General features: G+C 42.2%; 1 protein-coding gene across 1 annotated transcript in view; it reads left to right on the forward strand.

Annotated features, from left to right (window-relative positions):
* nrg3a (neuregulin 3a) overlaps positions 1-18,013 on the forward strand; it is a gene marked incomplete at both ends in the record, with an annotated part of 320,736 nt that overhangs the window by 89,038 nt on the left and 213,685 nt on the right. The window lies entirely within an intron of this gene.

The following is an 18,013-nucleotide window of genomic DNA, read 5'->3' on the forward strand; positions in this document are numbered from 1 at the left end:
GTTTAAATACGCAACGATGAAAGTTGCTTCAAAGAAATCTTTCCATATTAAGGATCGGGATTTAAAAAATAAAATAAATATCACAATCCTTGTTTAATCCTACCAGCAACACAAATCCTCATGCTGTCCTCACTGCTGTTGAGCCTCACTGGAAAGTTGAACACACACATTCTCATCCAATTAACCCAACGACCCGATAAGAAACAACAACACTCCATTTGTGTGGTTCAGTTAAGTTCAAAGCCAACACGGTATTTGATTATGAACAACTTGCAGATGAAACCGTTTGCCTTCTTGGTTTCTATTCACACAGCTCTTCTCTTATCAAACAAAGGGGTTGTGTACTGCAAACAGTTTGCTGGCATTTTCTCCTTCAGTGTAGCTTCACAAGCCTCCTTAAATCAGCGGAGATGTGCTGTCATGTCTCTGTTGTGGAAGGTCTATTAAATCTCAGAGGAAGGAGAACAGGATTGTAGCGAAGCTTCCCCACGCAGAGAAGTCAGCCAAAGAGGGCTCATCCTGACAGGGGTGTTTGAAAGGCTCTGCCCTAAGATGCAGTGGTTTAAATCTATCTCTAGTGTTCCTACCACAATATGTCTTTGGGTTTTTGTTTTTTAAGGCAATGGCCCCCACAACACATCGGCTAGAATAGCTCACAGTAAATGTCAGCAGTCGAATTCAGCACATGCTGTTTTGGCTGCAAATTGATTTTGTTCACTGAAGTTGCGATTTGGTCCACTGGTGTGTCCTCTTAATTGATATTTAGTACAATATCTACTAGTCTCAAAGGTGCTGCTGTTAAACTTCACGTAGTTTGGGGAGAAAATGGAAATTAAAAGACTTTCTGAATGTCTAGTGACGACTGTATGCAACTATGAGTAAGGAGTGTGTCTGTATATAGACACTTTCCAACCTGTGTTGACAATCCTGTTGTGATCATACTGCCATTATACAGGTTTTTACTGTTTATACTACCAGCATTATTCGTATTCCAACTTGAGTATTCCAACTTGCATGAGTAAATAAATAACTACTGTATGTGTCAACTAAAGTTATGTTTTCTTTCTTTCCTTTGCTTCTGGTCCTGCAACGCCTTGTGTTCTACAAACAGGTAAGTAATGTTTATTTTATTTGCAACCTGCCTACCTACCTACCTTCCTACCTACCCACATACCTACTTACTTACCCATCCATCCATCCATCAATCCATTCATCCATCCATCCATGTCAACTTTACATGGCCATTGCCCATGGGCACACTCCCCTTCTGTGACTGAGCATAAATCTGTGCACAGCACTGTGTTCAGTCAGTGTAATAATGCACGGATGGTGTTGCTACTCTAGCGTGCAGGGACTCAGTGATATGCCAAGGCCTGTGTGTTTTATGCTCAACGCTGTCTAAATGGCCAGCAGCCGCCGCCTCAGAGGAGGAGGCCTTGCCTTGCCCTTGCTCCACTTTACCCCGAATACAATCACAACTTCTGAGGCAAGAGGGAGAGAGGGAATGAGAGAGGGGAATTGATGGAGAGATGCAGTGAGGGAAGATGAAGGGAAAGCGATTTCTTTCTCTTCGGAGAGAAAGGGAGTGTGGCAGGCCGTCACACATGGCACCGGAAATTAATTATTTTGCATATCCGCCCTGAGACACGCATAAACATCCCAACTAACAAAAATGTCACAGCAGAGGTCGGAGCATGAGATCAGCAGAGCAGCGGCCATGCCACGTGCTCAAGGTTAGGAGTTTATCCTCAAGGAGATGTCAGTAGCCTGTAATTTAGTATTCCTAACCTTGGAGACTTGAGAACATGTGAGTGCAAAGAGTGAAGGATAAGGAGGAGACGGAGGAGACGGAGACAGACAGAGCCCAGCAGGAGGGGAAGGTGTGTGAAAATGTGGAAGGGTAAGATGAAGACAGGGAACAGTGGGTAACAGAGGAGAGTGAAGGAGTGAGAAACAGAGACAGACGGAGAGAGGAGGACAAAAATAGTTCAGCAGGCAAGGAACGGATGCAAAAATGGAGACAGTGTGAGAGGATTTGGTCCAAACTTAAAGGGGGGCGAGAGAAGATCTGAGGCCTTAAAGGAATAGTTTAGCATTGTGGGACGTATGTGCTTCTTTACTTTTCATTTTGAGAATGACATGATTTTAATCAATTTGTGTATATAAAACTGGTGTCACATCAGTTTAGCATAACTTAGCATAAAGACTGGAGGCGCTAAAAAAAAAAAAAAGATTTGCCACCACTCTGGTACCTCTCAGACATAAGATTGATATTAGCTCACTCTCACAAACGAAAGCAAATTAGCGCAACTGCAAAACTACCCCAAAGGTCAGGTAATGAATAAAACCTTGGGGGCAAAGAAGCACACGTGCATGCATATATGTGTGCACATACACAAACTCTAGCTCCGCCTGTTGTCCTCCATATTCTTTTCCCTGATTTCCTCATATCTTCTTTGTGCATTTCTGGCAGGCTGTAGGGTTTGACACATGAAAGGGCCACTGTGCATATTTGCAGTTTTTTTCATCCATAATTGATTTGTGACACATAATGAGGCAGTTATAAGGCGGAAATGAGTCAGTGGCCAAGCCAGCCAGTCCGATATGGTTTCAAAATAGCTAAGGGGGCAAATTTCAAGAGGATCCCTCACTGATTCGAAGAGGGAGCAAGGGAGATAGAAAGGAGACAGAAAAGGAAAGGGAAATAGGCATAACAGACTTTATGCACAAGGGTGCTAATAACAGGCTTGAAAGAGATGTGTCCTTTTTGAGGAAAGACGACTCGTGTCATGGCTGTCTTGCCTAGAGGAGGTAGTCTGCAGGGGTTGTGCAGCAAAGGGGGCAATCTTTACTGCTGGAGAAAGTTTTATCTGTACTAACTGGGCCACTGAGCTGACGTCATACTTGCTGTTGGGGTTTTTTTTGTTATGACAGTGTCAGTAATTTCACATCGACATATATCTGCCTTGAAATCCGAAACGTAAATGGGGGAAAAAAAGCAACTGACTTCTTTACCCAAGCATTCTGAAGGGTAAATTTGTTACAGATCAACTCCAGACATTTAAAAAATAAATCTTCCGCAGGTATAATCTGCCTTCGACTCAGATTTTCACTCAGAACAGGGAAGCTTTCCGCTCTCCGCCGAAGTAAATGACATGTCCCCACACATCATTCTGTACAGTGAAGTTCAAAGAGAAGTTGCAATGACCATGACCAGCTTAAAATGTATGTAACTTTTACTTTTCACTAACTGTTGAGTCAAGATTAATATTTTTCTCATGAAGAGAAAGCCCGTACTGTAGGCAAATAAAAAAGCCATATACAGTAACTTGCTTGTGGGGATGAACAGAATACATTTGCAAACAAGGATCTGTAACAAACTGTATCATTAAGGTTACGACAGCAGCACAATCCTAATCTGTGTTTTTACCTTGACATGTGCACGTGTGGTCATACGCTTGTGAGTCTTTATCAGAGACATAACATGGTTGGAGCTATCTTTCCTGGGAAAACTGTAAAGGACAAAGACATATGAAGTAGCGCAGGAGCCCAGCTGATAAAATGCTACGGTTTGTGTCAATATTTCTGGAGGAACGAACGTGGGCCACGAGGGCTTCTAGACACATGGGAGGATCTGGACTGGGCAGAGAAAACAGCAAATCCAGCTGCATCTTCAAACTGCGAAATCCTGATCAGATAAACACGGACAGATGGAACATGCATGAAAATGCAATGAGATTGCATCGCGGACGGGGATTTGTCTCACTGACATGGGAACACTGCTGCCAGTCTATGAATGCATTGTTTATTTGTTGGTTTTATCCTTATGAAAGGCAAATAGGCAGAGGGCTTAGGAGTGACTTTTTCCCTGCAGACCATTGCCTGTTAGCAAATCAAAATCTTTACATCTTTGAGCCTCATTCTTCATCTCTTTCTTTCCATGTGTGTACTGTACCAGCAGAAGACAAAGGTAGTAGTCCATGGGCCCACTTTATTTCTAAACCTTTTAGGACACTGGATTGCAAGGCTTTAAGACTCAAGGCTTTGAGACCCAAATCAGCTCAGCTACGGATTTTATTCAGTTTAATAATGTATGTATACAGGGTCTTGTTTCACAAAACCATTTTGCCCATATAGCTAAAACGGGACACATCTTAAAATGCTTTGGGCTGTCATTCTTCTGCTTCAGCTCTCGAGGGGTCAATCCATCAGTGTGTTTATACCCCACAGAAGTAGATGTAGTCTGTCTGATTATGTCATTATTTTCAAAGGAGAAAATTTTTTTTTGATCCAGTATGAAGTATGTGAGTCTTTTCTTTGAACCTAAACACCTGTTCAAAGAGTTATGAAAAAAAACTCTCTTTATTTGAAGAAGGCTGGGTCAGGAAAGACTCTCTCTAAAACCAAGCTCTAGGAAAAAAAAAAAAGGGCTGGAACGGTTCACAAGAAGCAGAAATATGATTTGGCCCAGAGAGAGGAGGCGTATACCAAAACCAAGTTCGCAAAGTTCAGAGTTGCGTACTTGACAAGTCTGAATCTGACGTACAGACACTGAAGGACTTGAGGACAGAGGACGGCCATTTGGTAATTTAATGACGACCAGCATTCTGGGTTACCTAACCTTACTGAGTTCACACAAGTTGCATCCTCGATAAAACGGGTGGGGCAAGTACACATCCGGGTATTTGGACTGTACTTGGTCTGATGTGTACTTTGAAGTGAAACGGTACTTGGGTAGCGACTGATGGCAAGACGCACATCCAGAGATGCCCGGGGTAACGTAGACTAAATACACCAGGAGGGGCAGACAATGAGACACATCGGGCCAAGTATATCAATCACAATGGTGGGAAAAACAAAGGCAGGAGAGTCTGAAAGCTAAGCATCACACTTTACTTAAGTCCTTACTTTGGATATGTACTTAAGTAGCATTACAACAAGTGGATCTCTTGCTTTTGAAATGCAACTAAGAGTGCAGATTATCAGCTAATTTCTTCCAGTTATGTTCTGATCCCTTCCCTTTCTGTCTCAACGGTAGCAGGTGGTGTTATCCAATTAGCTCACTCTGGTTGGTGAGGGGTGATTCATTAGTATTCAGCCAATCAAACGTGTACAGTGTGTGTAGTCATGCATAAATTGAACCAAATGCACTAAATTGCATTTGGCAACTTTGTCCCCACGCAGTCCCAAAGTTGTCCCCAAATCATCAAATTTAAATCCAGAAAGTGGCCTCTAACGCTTGGCACGGTTCAAAAGCACCAAGCCACCCACCCAAGAACACACACACACACACATACCTACAAACAAACACACACACAAACTCACCGCCTGTCTCTGCCTTCTCCCTATGTGGCAGGCTAGGCCCTGTGCTTTTCCAGCCAGCATCCCTTATCGCTGCGGGCGCTGCAATCTTACCCTGCTTTATTTATGAGCCCTCTCAGCAGAGGGGTGAGAGAGGAGGAGAGAGAGGCAGATAGAGTGAGAGGGGAATTGTGGGAGTGAGTGAGTGATTACTATCGTTCCGTGTGTATATCCATCTTTTTTTGTTATTTTTGTTGTTTGTGCATAGTGGAGAGGTTAATGAGCTCTGGTTGGTTACTGTACATATCTCTTTGTCTCTCTCTCTCATGCACACAAGCCCAATTTTGCTCACAGCTTTAACTCTGCTATTTTGCCCCCGCTTTGTTTATGAAAAATGTAAAGTCAGCTCCAGATAAAACCGTAGATGGCTGATTCCATGTTGGATTGGCGCTGTGTGCTTTTGGCCATGTTCCTAACATGTGCAGCACTTCTGCATGCAGCAGGGTTACAGGCACTTAAGAGATGCATCGTCGCCTACACGTTACATAACAAACGGCATTAACCACACCATTACCAGTCTCGCGGGAAAGAATCTCCGGATCTTTTCATCTTATTTTATATGTTTTTACAAGGCCTTGCATGCATTTAAAGAAAACCCACCAGGTTATAGGGAAACCATACATGTGACTGGTGTACTTAAGTAGCTTTTCTCATGCCTGCATGAATTCATGCATTCTTGTTATCCATTTTTAAATGTTATGACAACTGAATATGAATCATTTGTGAATGCAGCTCTGCTTGGTCTGAAACCACCAGATATCCTTGTTTGCTGTGTATTTCATTCCTCTGATTTCACACTTCAATGCAGTATTGATCCATACGTCAGCAGCCGACAATAGTGAGAGCCGGCAGTGGTAAGCCAATTCAAAATCCATTGATTAAGTTTAGTGACAGTGTTGCAAACAATGAAGTTCTGAGTCACATCTCGGATTGAAAAGATTTAATTTTTTTTCTGTGGAGGCTGTAGTTAACAATGCACTTCATTTTTCCGTAAATCTTACAAAATAAATGGAGACCAAATAAAATGATTTCCTATTAGCAACAGGCATTTGATAAAGATGGACAGTTCAGCATCACACGGGGACGCTTACGTTTTCTTCCCGACAGAAACTTCACTCACAATTACAGCCTTTCTTTTATTTACCTTCATATAACTTTTCTGCACCATCTAAGTCGCCCAAGTAAATAAATCATTTCACTCGTTCAGGCAAACAAGAAATGACACCGACTAATGTAGTTACCACTGATTACAACAAAGTTTGCTGCAACTGATTAAATATTGTGGAGTTACTGTATCTCTCAGTAAGGAATTGCTTTTTGTAAGGATTGGCTGTTGCTGCATCATGTTGCAAAATTTACTCAAGGTAGCAGTTTGCACCTCTAAAAACATTTTTTTTCCTCAAACTCAACTTCCAGTTTAAGTTTTCCACCCTTCCTCATTTTCTTTTGTAAGACACGCCCCATCCTGAAAACAAACTACTAGTTTAAGGGGCTGTGGAAGTCTGACAAAACATTTTATCCTCACTTTTACTAACAGACATACTGTATAAACGTTCTGTGCATGCACACGTGTGTTTTCAGATGGTCTGGCTGATCAGGCTCCTGCTGAGGTCAGATCTTGGTGAGCAAAGGGACTAATCAAGCCAAACATCTGTCTGAGTGGAGTTTCGAACTTGTTAAAAACATATTTTGGAACCTCAACACTTAACCACTGGTTTTTGCAACCACGCAAAGCATGCTTAACTTTCTGAAATATGAAATATTTATCATGTTTAGACTTTCTCCTGACGCTGTTAAGCTTCTACGGACAAAGAAGGAAATGTTAACAAAAGAGGATCTGAACTGTTGGGGTGGTAGATCAGAAAGCAACTCATACTGACTGCTCCGCCGTGACAGAGAAACATATTTGAGGCTTATGTAGGAGGTAGTTGGCAACTTAAATCGTGACTCAAAGCATTTCCTGTCTGTGTCAATATTTTAATATAAATGCACGTAGACTATGATGGAGACAAAAAGAAAACAAGCAGCTTCCTCATTCACCTCATAGTCACTCTCTGACTCTGAATGCATTTTGCATATGATCACAACAAAGGCAGTCTCAAGACTTTTATCTCTACTGACTGAGATAAGATAACAAAAGACATGTGACTCCTTGGAAAAGGTGTGTGTGAAAGCCTCGGAACAGGCTCACGATTCATGTTGATTTCTGGAGCCATGTTCTGCGTGCAATCCGGAGATCTGCCTGGTTTAACTGCCTCGCTCATAGCATCACACCTTCGGCTTCTCCAGCAAGGACACACATGCCGTTGCATACGTACATAACACAGTATAAATTCAGCGTTAACGAATCTCCTGTGTATCACATTGCAACATTTTTACATCTGACTTCTTTTTTTTTTTTCTTTTCATTTTCAGTTTTTCTCATTTTGCTTCTCTTCTGTATCTGCCCAGTCTCCCCCATCCCACCTTGCAGGCAAAAAAAGTGATGACACAGTGTTGATTCTTCACAGGCTCTGTGCACAGTGGGAAAGACTAACAGACACACACTGACAAACAGAATTCTAGCTCTGTCACACTAAAGCTCTCCCCCTCATTATCACAGAGTTTCCTGCCTTTCCGTGATCTGTGTGCACTTCTGCTTTTCTTATACTTTTTTCCCCCCCGTAAGTGAAGACACAAGGACGGGTATAATGTAAAGCCTGGCCTTGTTTCTTCGGTGCCAATCAGCATTGTCAGGTGGACATGCTGTGCATTTCTGCTGTGAAGTTAACGGACAGTAATGTTCAATGTCATCTTTAGAAATGCAAATTGATCTTCTCAGAAATATCGCATTTCTCCTTCAGAGCCTACTGCACAGTTAGTCGTGCATTCATGTGTTCGCTCTAAGGTTTGTCTTTGCTTGCCTGTATTAATGAGCGACACCTTTACATACATCTCACATGCTATACCATAAATCAAAAGTGATGTTCAGGAAGAGCAAAGAAAAGCTGGTGGTCTGTGAAATTATATTAGGCCTGTATTTCAAATGAACTCCCTCCTCTCACCGCCCCTCCCTCATCATAATTGCTCCCTTGGGACAGTCTGTTTGTGTTGTGTGTGTATCTATCTGGCATTTAATTGCTGTTATTGCAAAAATGAATTTTATTTAAGAAGTGCCGTTATTTTCAAAGAGAGAGAGAAATTTGTGACTTGTGCATAACATTCCTCATAACCTGCCAGTTAAAAAAAAAATAGATATATGAATGGGTGTGTGCACATATGTTTGTGTGTAAACAGTATGCACCCCACAGGGAATACCATAGTGTTTGTGTTGGTGCCTTGCAATATTAACAAGACACATATTTTGTTTGTTGCCTCTGGGGAGCTCTGGACTAACGCGTATTTTATGATCCTCAAGTGAATTCATAAACATTTCATGCTTCAATCTTACACCACGAATGTGAGCGCTTTTGAATGCTACACCTTGGGCCGGGCAAACTGTCCGGGCAGGAGGGGAATCTCCGTGCCTTCTGCCCACGGCACACTGTAATGAACTCCATCCCCCGTTACCTCCGGATATGAAGGGGTGGTTACTGAAAATGGAGAAAAAGGGGGTTTAAATCTGAAATCTGGGGGTGAAAATCTGCAAATCCGATACGAACAGCATGAATCTTTAAAAACACCGTGGATCTGTCTGAATAGGAGCAAAAGGTGCATACTACATTGGCTGTGGCAGCTGTCTTGGATAAAACCGGTCATTATATTAAGGCATGAGCTGGGTAACTGATCGACAAATGCCAGTTCAGAACTGTGTTTCTACAAGCAGATTTTAATTCCCACATAAATACAAAAAAAGAATTGCTGCTACTAAAAGACAAGAATAGGGATAAACTGCATATTTCAAATAAATCATGTTCCAAAGAGCCTAAATTTCAGAGCAAATGTAGTGAATACTGCTGCTCAGTTTCATGTGATGCAAAGCGTAAGCAGAGACAAGCAGTGCACTGACGCATTTAAATCCATCAGCCATTCATCTGAAATGAAACTGAATTTATGGGAATTTTTTTTGTTGTTGTATTTTTTTGGTCTTTATTCTCATTCACTTGATTCTGGATGTACAGACGCCAGAGGAGGAAGGACTGAGTCAGAGAAGAATAGAGAAACTGGACTGCGTGCTTACTCCTGCTGAAAAGCACTGAAAGCCAGCTGATAAGATATAGTCCATATTGCAGTCCAATTTTTCAGCTCCGCATAAAATGAGACAAACATAGATTCCTAAAAGGATCTTTGGAGGTAGGATTGTTCATAATTTCCTCTTCATGACACACGCTTGTTACACAACAGACTACCATACAGCCATGTTAACCCAGTAACAGCCTCTAGTGTTTGGTGTCCTCCAGGTAGTGGGAATAAGACAAAAACACAGAGGAGGAGCCCGAGGCTCGCAGGAGAGGTCAAAAACGTTCTATCGATCTGGTCCCATTCACAAAAGACTTACTGCACAGACAGATGAAAACATATACACATTTTGAAGGGTGACAAGAGGGAGGCTTGACGTGAGGAAGTAAGGCCAGAGGCAAACAGAAGGCACAAGCGCGCAAACACACAGCCATGTAAGGGATATGAAGAGCCTGTGTGACGAGCTCTAAACGAGATAGTGTTTTATCAATCACCAGAATGTCCTGGACCTCCCAGAAAGCTGTAAGGGTAAAGAAGTAGCCACAAAGCTTTCGTGCGATTTCACAATTTCTTTTTAGTTCTCCTTTTATTGCTCTGTCTATTTGTTGTTGTTTAAGAGAAAAGCTATAAGGTTTTAACAGCCCTATTTATTCTTTTTTCATGAACCCCAGGTCTGGGCAGGCTGATAAAAATGGATTGTGTCTCCGGAGTGCTGCCTACATGCTTTGTCTCAGGGGCTGAGGCTCCTCTGAGGCAATTTGGCTTTCACAGGTTATAGGGATGGTTCGAGGAATTGACAGAGACTTGCTTGAAAAACACCAAGCCCCAATCTACAATATACTTTTAATGAAGTTCTGTCTGGATGCTGCTGTAATCACTGTGCAGAAAATCTAAGCCACACAAGTGCATAGGTATTTCGTTATTATATTTTAAAAGATTTCAACACACGAGTAGTTTCTAAGCCAGCTCTGAAATGAGATCATTTAAAACCCTGTTATCACCAACAGACAAGCCGGCGCTTTGGTTAACATTTAATCGCAATGTATGTACTTTGTGGTGGTTACGAAAGAGCAAGCAAGGCTGAGCTTTGCTTCAGTGAAATGAGATTTAATACTCAGGTAGAGCCATGTCATGAAATAAGATTGACAACCTTTGCTGGAGGAGCTATTGTGTCGGCACTCAGCACCAAAGTGAAGGACTGGCATGAAATCCACAAATCACCAGAGAAGGCAGCCGCTGCAGTAAAGCAGAATTTGCCATGGAGCTTGTGGTCATGGAAATAAGAGCAACAGCAGCAGGTCAGGCCCCTGAAGCGTTTGCCTGGAAGGAACATTTGGACATATTTACATTGTAATATTTCACAGTACAGGGACAAACATGTCTGCATTCACCCTTGAGCTATAAATGATAATTTGCAAACATTGTGCATCAGTGATAATGGAGGATTAGTGAAGGACATTATCTGCAAGTCAGGTTATTTATTTATTATAACTGAAATGCTCATATGGTTAAAGACACTGCAGATTTAAGAAGCTTTACATTCATGTCTGATTTACGGTATGAAAACAACTGCATTAGCTGTTTGCAGTTTGTATTAAAGCCTGCATAGTTGAGTCCGTGCTAGGGGTTGTACCGACTAGTCGACTTCACTGCTGTGCCATGACGCTTTTACCATCAAGTTGACTGGTGGCCCATCATGACAATAACAACATAGACACCTCCTAGATGACAGGTGAGGAGTCCAGTGGGTTATTGCAGAAAATTAGCAGCGGTTCATCAGCGGTGCGTGGAAATACCTCACCAAAGATGAAGCCCATTCTACCGTGACAGGTAGAACATGAAAGTCAATCCCGAAATACAACAAAAGTACTACTGCATTACACAATGCACATCTGCTAATGCTAGCAGGGGAACAGTCCAAATCCTCTCGACAGCAGTCAGTTAATGACTTCACCAAATGTCCTGCGGTAACAGAGAGGAGGAGGCTGCATATCAACGGTTTGTTAGTATTGATAAGCTCATGTGTTTATGCTCAATTCTGTTATGTTTTATTAGTTGACATTGTTGCTGTGGTTGTAGAGCGTGTTTTCTTGTCCTTGATGTCAGTGAACGCACCATACAAGAGACGGAAGTTATGGTTGAGCTGAGAGTTTGCCGAGCGACAGACACGTATTGGAAGTGACAGAATGACGGTGTTTATGGTGTTGCTGTGGGCTGCGGCCAACAGTAGCCGTGGTCAAACATTTGCAGTCGTTCAACCTCTGGTTTGTGCACTTCGAGACGAACAGAAGCATTGAAGCATTCTCGAAAGATTAACAGTCATTTAAGAAACTTTCAATTTAATGATCTGCCTCGGCTTTTGTCATTTTTTAAGCAACAGTCTGCAGACACCTTATGAGTTTCAAGCTACATGCACGGTGTTGTGATTTTCCTGCACAAAAACAACTAATCTGTATTTAAACCTGAAGAGATCACAACAAATAAAGAATATGAAAAAAAATAAAAATCTCTCAAGGGATTAACTGTTATTTTGGCAAATGCCTTTGCACATAGAGAAGATTAGCAGCAGTTTCCTCTCTGTAGGAGCATCAATCGCTTTGTTTGTTTTTTTTGTATCTCGAAATTTCACCAGCATTATATAATGTGTGCTGTGTGGGTAACCAGCATTCAGTGCAAAACACTGGCCTAGGAATGATATTATATTTCATAGGATTTCAGCAGGGCTAAGCCAAAAGATGATGCAGTGCACCAGTTTTGACTTAAAAGAGAGAAATTAATTTAGGTGATTAAAAAGTGTATTCAGTATAAAAGACAACTTTTTAAGTCTTTCACAAATACCAGAATTATGGTCTACGATGTAAAAGGAAGACAGATCCAGCTATAACTTTAATTAATGACATTTAAAACTTGAAAATGTCACCGTTCTAGCTGCGACTGCAAAGCTGCAATTTTGCCCCGATCCCTCGTAGTCTGGATTTAGACCCGTGGACCATCATGACGGCATCATGGAGTAGTCGCTCATGAAATCAATGCCCGTTAAGCCTGATGGTCTGAAGGGTGACTGAACTCAACTTAACTAAACCAATTTATCCGCCTCAGATCCCTCGGTGTGTGTGTGTGTGTGACTGAGAATGTTTGACGGACAGAAAGGGCATGAAAGTACTTTCAACAACAGTGGCAATAGGACTGCACACACATACACACACACACACACATGCCCACACAGGGCAGGGTGAAGTGCCCAGCCTGCTCCCCCTGTCCGATAGTAATGGGCCTTCTCAGCCCAGCTGAAACACTCAGTCACACTTTCAGCTGGGAAATTGATTCTCCCGAGGTTCCCATTCCATTTGTGTGTGCATGTGTGTACGTGGGTGTGTGTAGGAGAGAGTGAGAGAGCCTATCCATCCATCCATCCATCCATCCATCCATCCATCCATCCATATCATCTTAACAATAATTGTTCCCAATTTTTAACCGAGGAATCCTTTTCACCCAAGCCATGAACATTTGCAGCAGTTTTTGGACCAGAACCTGAGCACATTTTGAACTTAGCAATGCCAGATGATAAATATCCACAGGGCATGAGAAAGATTATTGACAGCGTATTTTACTGCAAAGCCAGCTAAAAGAAAGACTCCACTGAAGCAATACAGGTGTAAATTGGTAGGGCTCTACTCTTGTTTGACACAGTGGTGCACATTTTTAGCAGAACTGACAAAGCATCAGCCTTTCAATGAATTGGACTTTCTTCAAAACTATGTAGAAAATTCTGCCAAACAAGGATACATCTCTGTTAAACACTACACATGGCCAAGGGTTCATGTCCTCTGGCTTTACAACTGCTGGGATAGTTTACCTCAACGGCAACCCTCTCTCTGTTTTTAATCCCTCCGTACACTGGAAATATCGACTAAATGTGCACGGAGGCAGTGTAATACCACTTTGGCTGAATGCTGTTCACCATGCCAGCCGATGTGGAGTACCTGGTGATGGAGAGAGTGGGCTGCCACTATGAAAACAGAGCTGTCTGATTCACATAGCCTACATGGCTCCTCTCATTCATCATCTATTGTTCTTCAACTCCCACAAGAGAGGCAACTGAAAGAGGAGAGGAGGAGTGTGTGAATAAAAGACGAAAGAGGGGTTTCGAAAGAATGAGACAAGTGAACCTGTTTGTGTGTGTTTGTGTGTGTGTGTGTGTGTGTGTGTGTGTGTGTGTGATGCTGGGCTTGCCCATGTGTGCAGCACCAATATGGCTGTCAGTGGTGTCTGAGGTTGAGGAAAACACACATTTACTTGTTTTATCTCATCCGTGACCCTCGGATTTAGTTTGTTTAGTGCGGCAGTGCCTTTTGGATTTATCTTAAGCCTTTCAAATTGGAAATAGTTTCAGTGATGTGGGCAGCGCGTGTGTATGTGCGTGGTTTGAAGACCAGTGCATTCCGGGAAAACTGCATCCGTGTTTCCTAAAGCACAGTAAGATGATCGTGTCGTATCGGGAACAGAATGAGGCATTCTTCCCAGAATCCAACGTGCGCACATCCCTCCTTCAATTCAATCACAGTGATAATTTGTTTCTGTGCTCCTCTTGGACATATGTTTTTTTGTTTTTTTTTTGCAAGTACATGTGTGTTTCTGAGCAGTGTGAAAGAGAGCGAGTACATGGTAAGAAATTGAGAAATAGGCAACAAACCATTGAGAACAAGTAAAGCGATTTACACCCCATGCTGAGGTGACAGACGGTAACGACGGAAACCTTGCCCCATTCAAATATGTGCCTAACGAATCAAACACTTCTTGGTCTGTTTTTGTGTAAGGATATCAACAGATGTCACTTGCTGCTGACGGCTTAGCTTTCTAAGCTCATGCTGGGCTTTTAGGGGAGTTTTGCAACTGATATGTGCATCGCATGTTGTACTCCTAAAACTTTATTAACTAAGCAGAATTTTGTGTTATCATCCAAATGTGAAAGTGCACCAGCAATCCGGGCAGTGAAGGTTTGCTCTAGGTTCTGGAATGAGTAATAAAAAATTACACATTTTTACAATCAGTGTCGGGGGGGGGGAAGCTTTTTGGAGAGCTGCTACATTTTTAAAATCTCAGATATACTGCGCTGAGTGGTGCAGCAGCTCCTCTAACTTGAGGCCACATGCACACACGTGCCTGAGGTGCTTCGCCCATCTAGCTGTTACTTGATGTCATTCAGGTGAAACCGTAGAAATACTGAATTATCAGGCTTTGAGCTGTCCCTGTGTCCTGCGTGTATTGGTTTTAAGCCAGCTTAAGGGTTGTTATTGTCTGAGGTTGTCCAAGGGTCTAACTGAAAATACAGGCAGACGAGTCGATAGCAGAAACACGTCAAGCAAGTTTCTGATGGCCTACAGCCACACGTGTTCCTTTTTAAACCTCAACTCCCCACCAGTGCCTTAGAACTGAAGAAGCTACTCGGATGAGTAGCTTCAAAAATAATAATAAAAAAAAGTCCAGTTAACGTTCTTTGGATACACCATGTCCTGGATGACTGAGAACCTTCACACACACACACACATAGGCAGACATGGCTACAGCTTTACACAAGGCTTGAGAAAAAGATTGTTTTTATCCACTAAGTGCTACTTTTTTTTGTTTATTGTACTTGCACATACATGTGTATACAGACACAAGAGCTATAGGTGTAACCATAACCACTATTTGTATAGGTCACTGCAGTGGTCGTGTTCGTGTGGTGGGAATCCGATGAGGGATCTGATTCTTGCGACTGCACTAGTTACTGCTATTTGATGGAAAGGGAATCTTCACAGTGGGGGTTAGAACTGAGGGGGGTGACGCTACTTGCTGAAAGATGAAAAGGACTGGCTGCTGCACATGCCTGTCTGCAGCTCTCCACAGGACATAATCAAGCACTGAGGGGAGATGATATACTGTTAAAAAAACACAGGGGAAGAAAATAAGAAAAAAATAAATAGCAGAAGGTGAATAATTCTTGCTTACATGGAGGTCAGAGTGCAGCATCAGAAACACAATGGACCCACAAGAGCTGGTAGAGATCAATGTCCATTTCATGACCTCTGTCATCAGGGCTACTGCATCCATCACAGGGGCATGAACCCTGGCATCCCTGTGCACCCTCATGCACAGGATTATACAGTATGTCATAGCAGCTTGAAATGTCAATGCTTCAGAGTATGGATTTTATGTTGCAGTGCAGCCTGTCACAAAATATATATATATATATATATTTTTTTTTTTTACAGTTTACACAGTTCCAGATCATAAGGCTACCTCTTTAAATCTATGAATATTAATGTATACAAGGCAGAACTGCTTGGGTAAAAATTCTCCAAGTTCCAGACACCTGGGTCAGTGGTAATTGGTGGTTTGATGGTAATGGTGAGTTTGCTGAGTGTGCCAAGGTGGATTTTTGAACTTCAGGTATGTTTGTATACCTGTATGTGATCAGCTATGCTGAATGTATTTGTATCTAGATGTTGCTTCCATTAGCCTTTGGCCAGGATAAACTCTGGCAGAGAAACTGTTCCATCATTCAGACAATTATTAACGTGAGGTTTGCATGCATCATGCAACAGTCAATTTACCATCACAGTCTTTTTTTTTTGCTTTTACTAAACATGATTATTTATATTATATATTACCATAACACAAGAATTTAAGCTTTAGCTTGGGCCGTGTGTCCTTCCAATTCTACATCACTGCTGCCATTGATCCAGAAACGATAAAACTGCACATTACTGCCTCAAATGTCTCACGTTGAGTTCACCTTCCTAAATATAGAATGAAACATTTACCAGTTTCTGTGTCATGGTGGAAAAAAACTATACTCTCATAGCAAGGTTTGGGAACATAAAAGGGAATTTAATGGAACATAAAGCCTTACAGCTTCTGTGTCTCACACTGCAGTTGATCCGTTAGTAGCTTCGTGACTGCAGACCAGTGACCTCCTGTTGCCTTAGTAATAGCAGGTGTTCTTGACACAATCCCCCACAGTGAAGTCTTGTGACTGTGAAGTGGGAGGAATGTGTGGGTTGACTGTGCTGTATACCGCTTCCTAACACCACATTAGTCCCAGCTGTGATTCTCCTTTCCCAGTCTGAACAAGAAGAAAGACATGGATCGATCTGAGCTCCGGGTGGTCTTTGACTTGTCCGTGGGTCCGTGGTGAGAGGAGAGGGCAGGAGGACGGAAGAGGGGCAGGAAAAGACAATTCAGAAAAAAGAGGACTACAGAACGAGATGGACATTTACGCTAGCGGTAGCACGGCATAGCATATTAAGCTTACTCGATCCACTGGTGTTTTTAATAATGTGAGATGTCAACACAGTATGTGAACTAAAAGACAACTTCAAGTTATAAAATGTGCACATTTTGTTGAAGATAGTGAAACAACACTGCCTTAAAGTACATTTGTGCATAGGCCATCATGGGTCAATTCACAAGCCAGCAGGCACAGCATGAAGCCTAGGCATATACCTCTAATACATATTAAGTTTCTCCTTTGTGTATATGTAAAACTGAGCTTGGAGTATATTTAACATGGAGCTGTGATGATTAAGTGCTATGTAAAGCCTGTTTTTATTGTGTCCTTTTACTATTCAGTTAGGGTTACCTTTTTTTTTTGTTACTGTAATTCCTCAAATCAGGACTGTTTTGGCAGCAACATTTTAAAGCTCTTTTGTGTTTACTTGCCTGCGCGTAATGTGTGTACGTTAAGGGGGCGTCTAAGTACTCCAGCTCCTAGGCTCACAGACATAAGAGGCTATCATATGAGTACAGCTGTGTACACATATCGCCTCTCCTCAAACTGACGGGCGACACTTGCTCTGCAGAGTCAAGCAGTTGCGCTGTGAATATGTGTGTGCGTGGATGCTCAATCAACGTTAACTGCATTCCCTCTCTACGTGACTCATTATTGGGCTGACTCTTTGCTCATGAACGCTCAACAGGACCATACGCCTTCTGCTGAAAGCAGACTATGTTAACGTCTGTATTCGAAAATGTGATTGGTAAAAAAAAAGCATTCAAAGTAAAAATGATTTCAGCTGCAGTCCCTAGCCCTGGTCCAGGACCCACATGAGTCATGTAACCATTATGTGTGTATTTGCATACACCTATGTGTATACAGTTTATATACACATGATGGGGGGAAATTATACTGCTCAAAATTTAGATGGACATGCAAGCGACAGAGAGTAATAGTGTAATAGATTTTGTAAGGACTTGTATAGTAGGACTGAGGGCCATCTGCATCCCTGTGCTGCCCACAGACTGTCTACTGTCCCTAAAGGCTCCCAGCAGCACTGGCAGCCAGCAAGAAATAAGGCCCAATTTGTTTCTTTAGAAAAAGTTAAGAGAAAGTAAGCTGGCCTTACTTCATTCATCTAAATGTAACTATGTTTTATCACACAATATATTTAGCCTGGTCGTTACCATCCTACGTACTTCCGCCCAAAATTTGATTTCGGTCTCGCACGTAGTC

Source organism: Chelon labrosus (genome assembly GCF_963514085.1).
Source record: "Chelon labrosus genome assembly, chromosome: 15".
Lineage (NCBI taxonomy): Eukaryota > Metazoa > Chordata > Actinopteri > Mugiliformes > Mugilidae > Chelon > Chelon labrosus.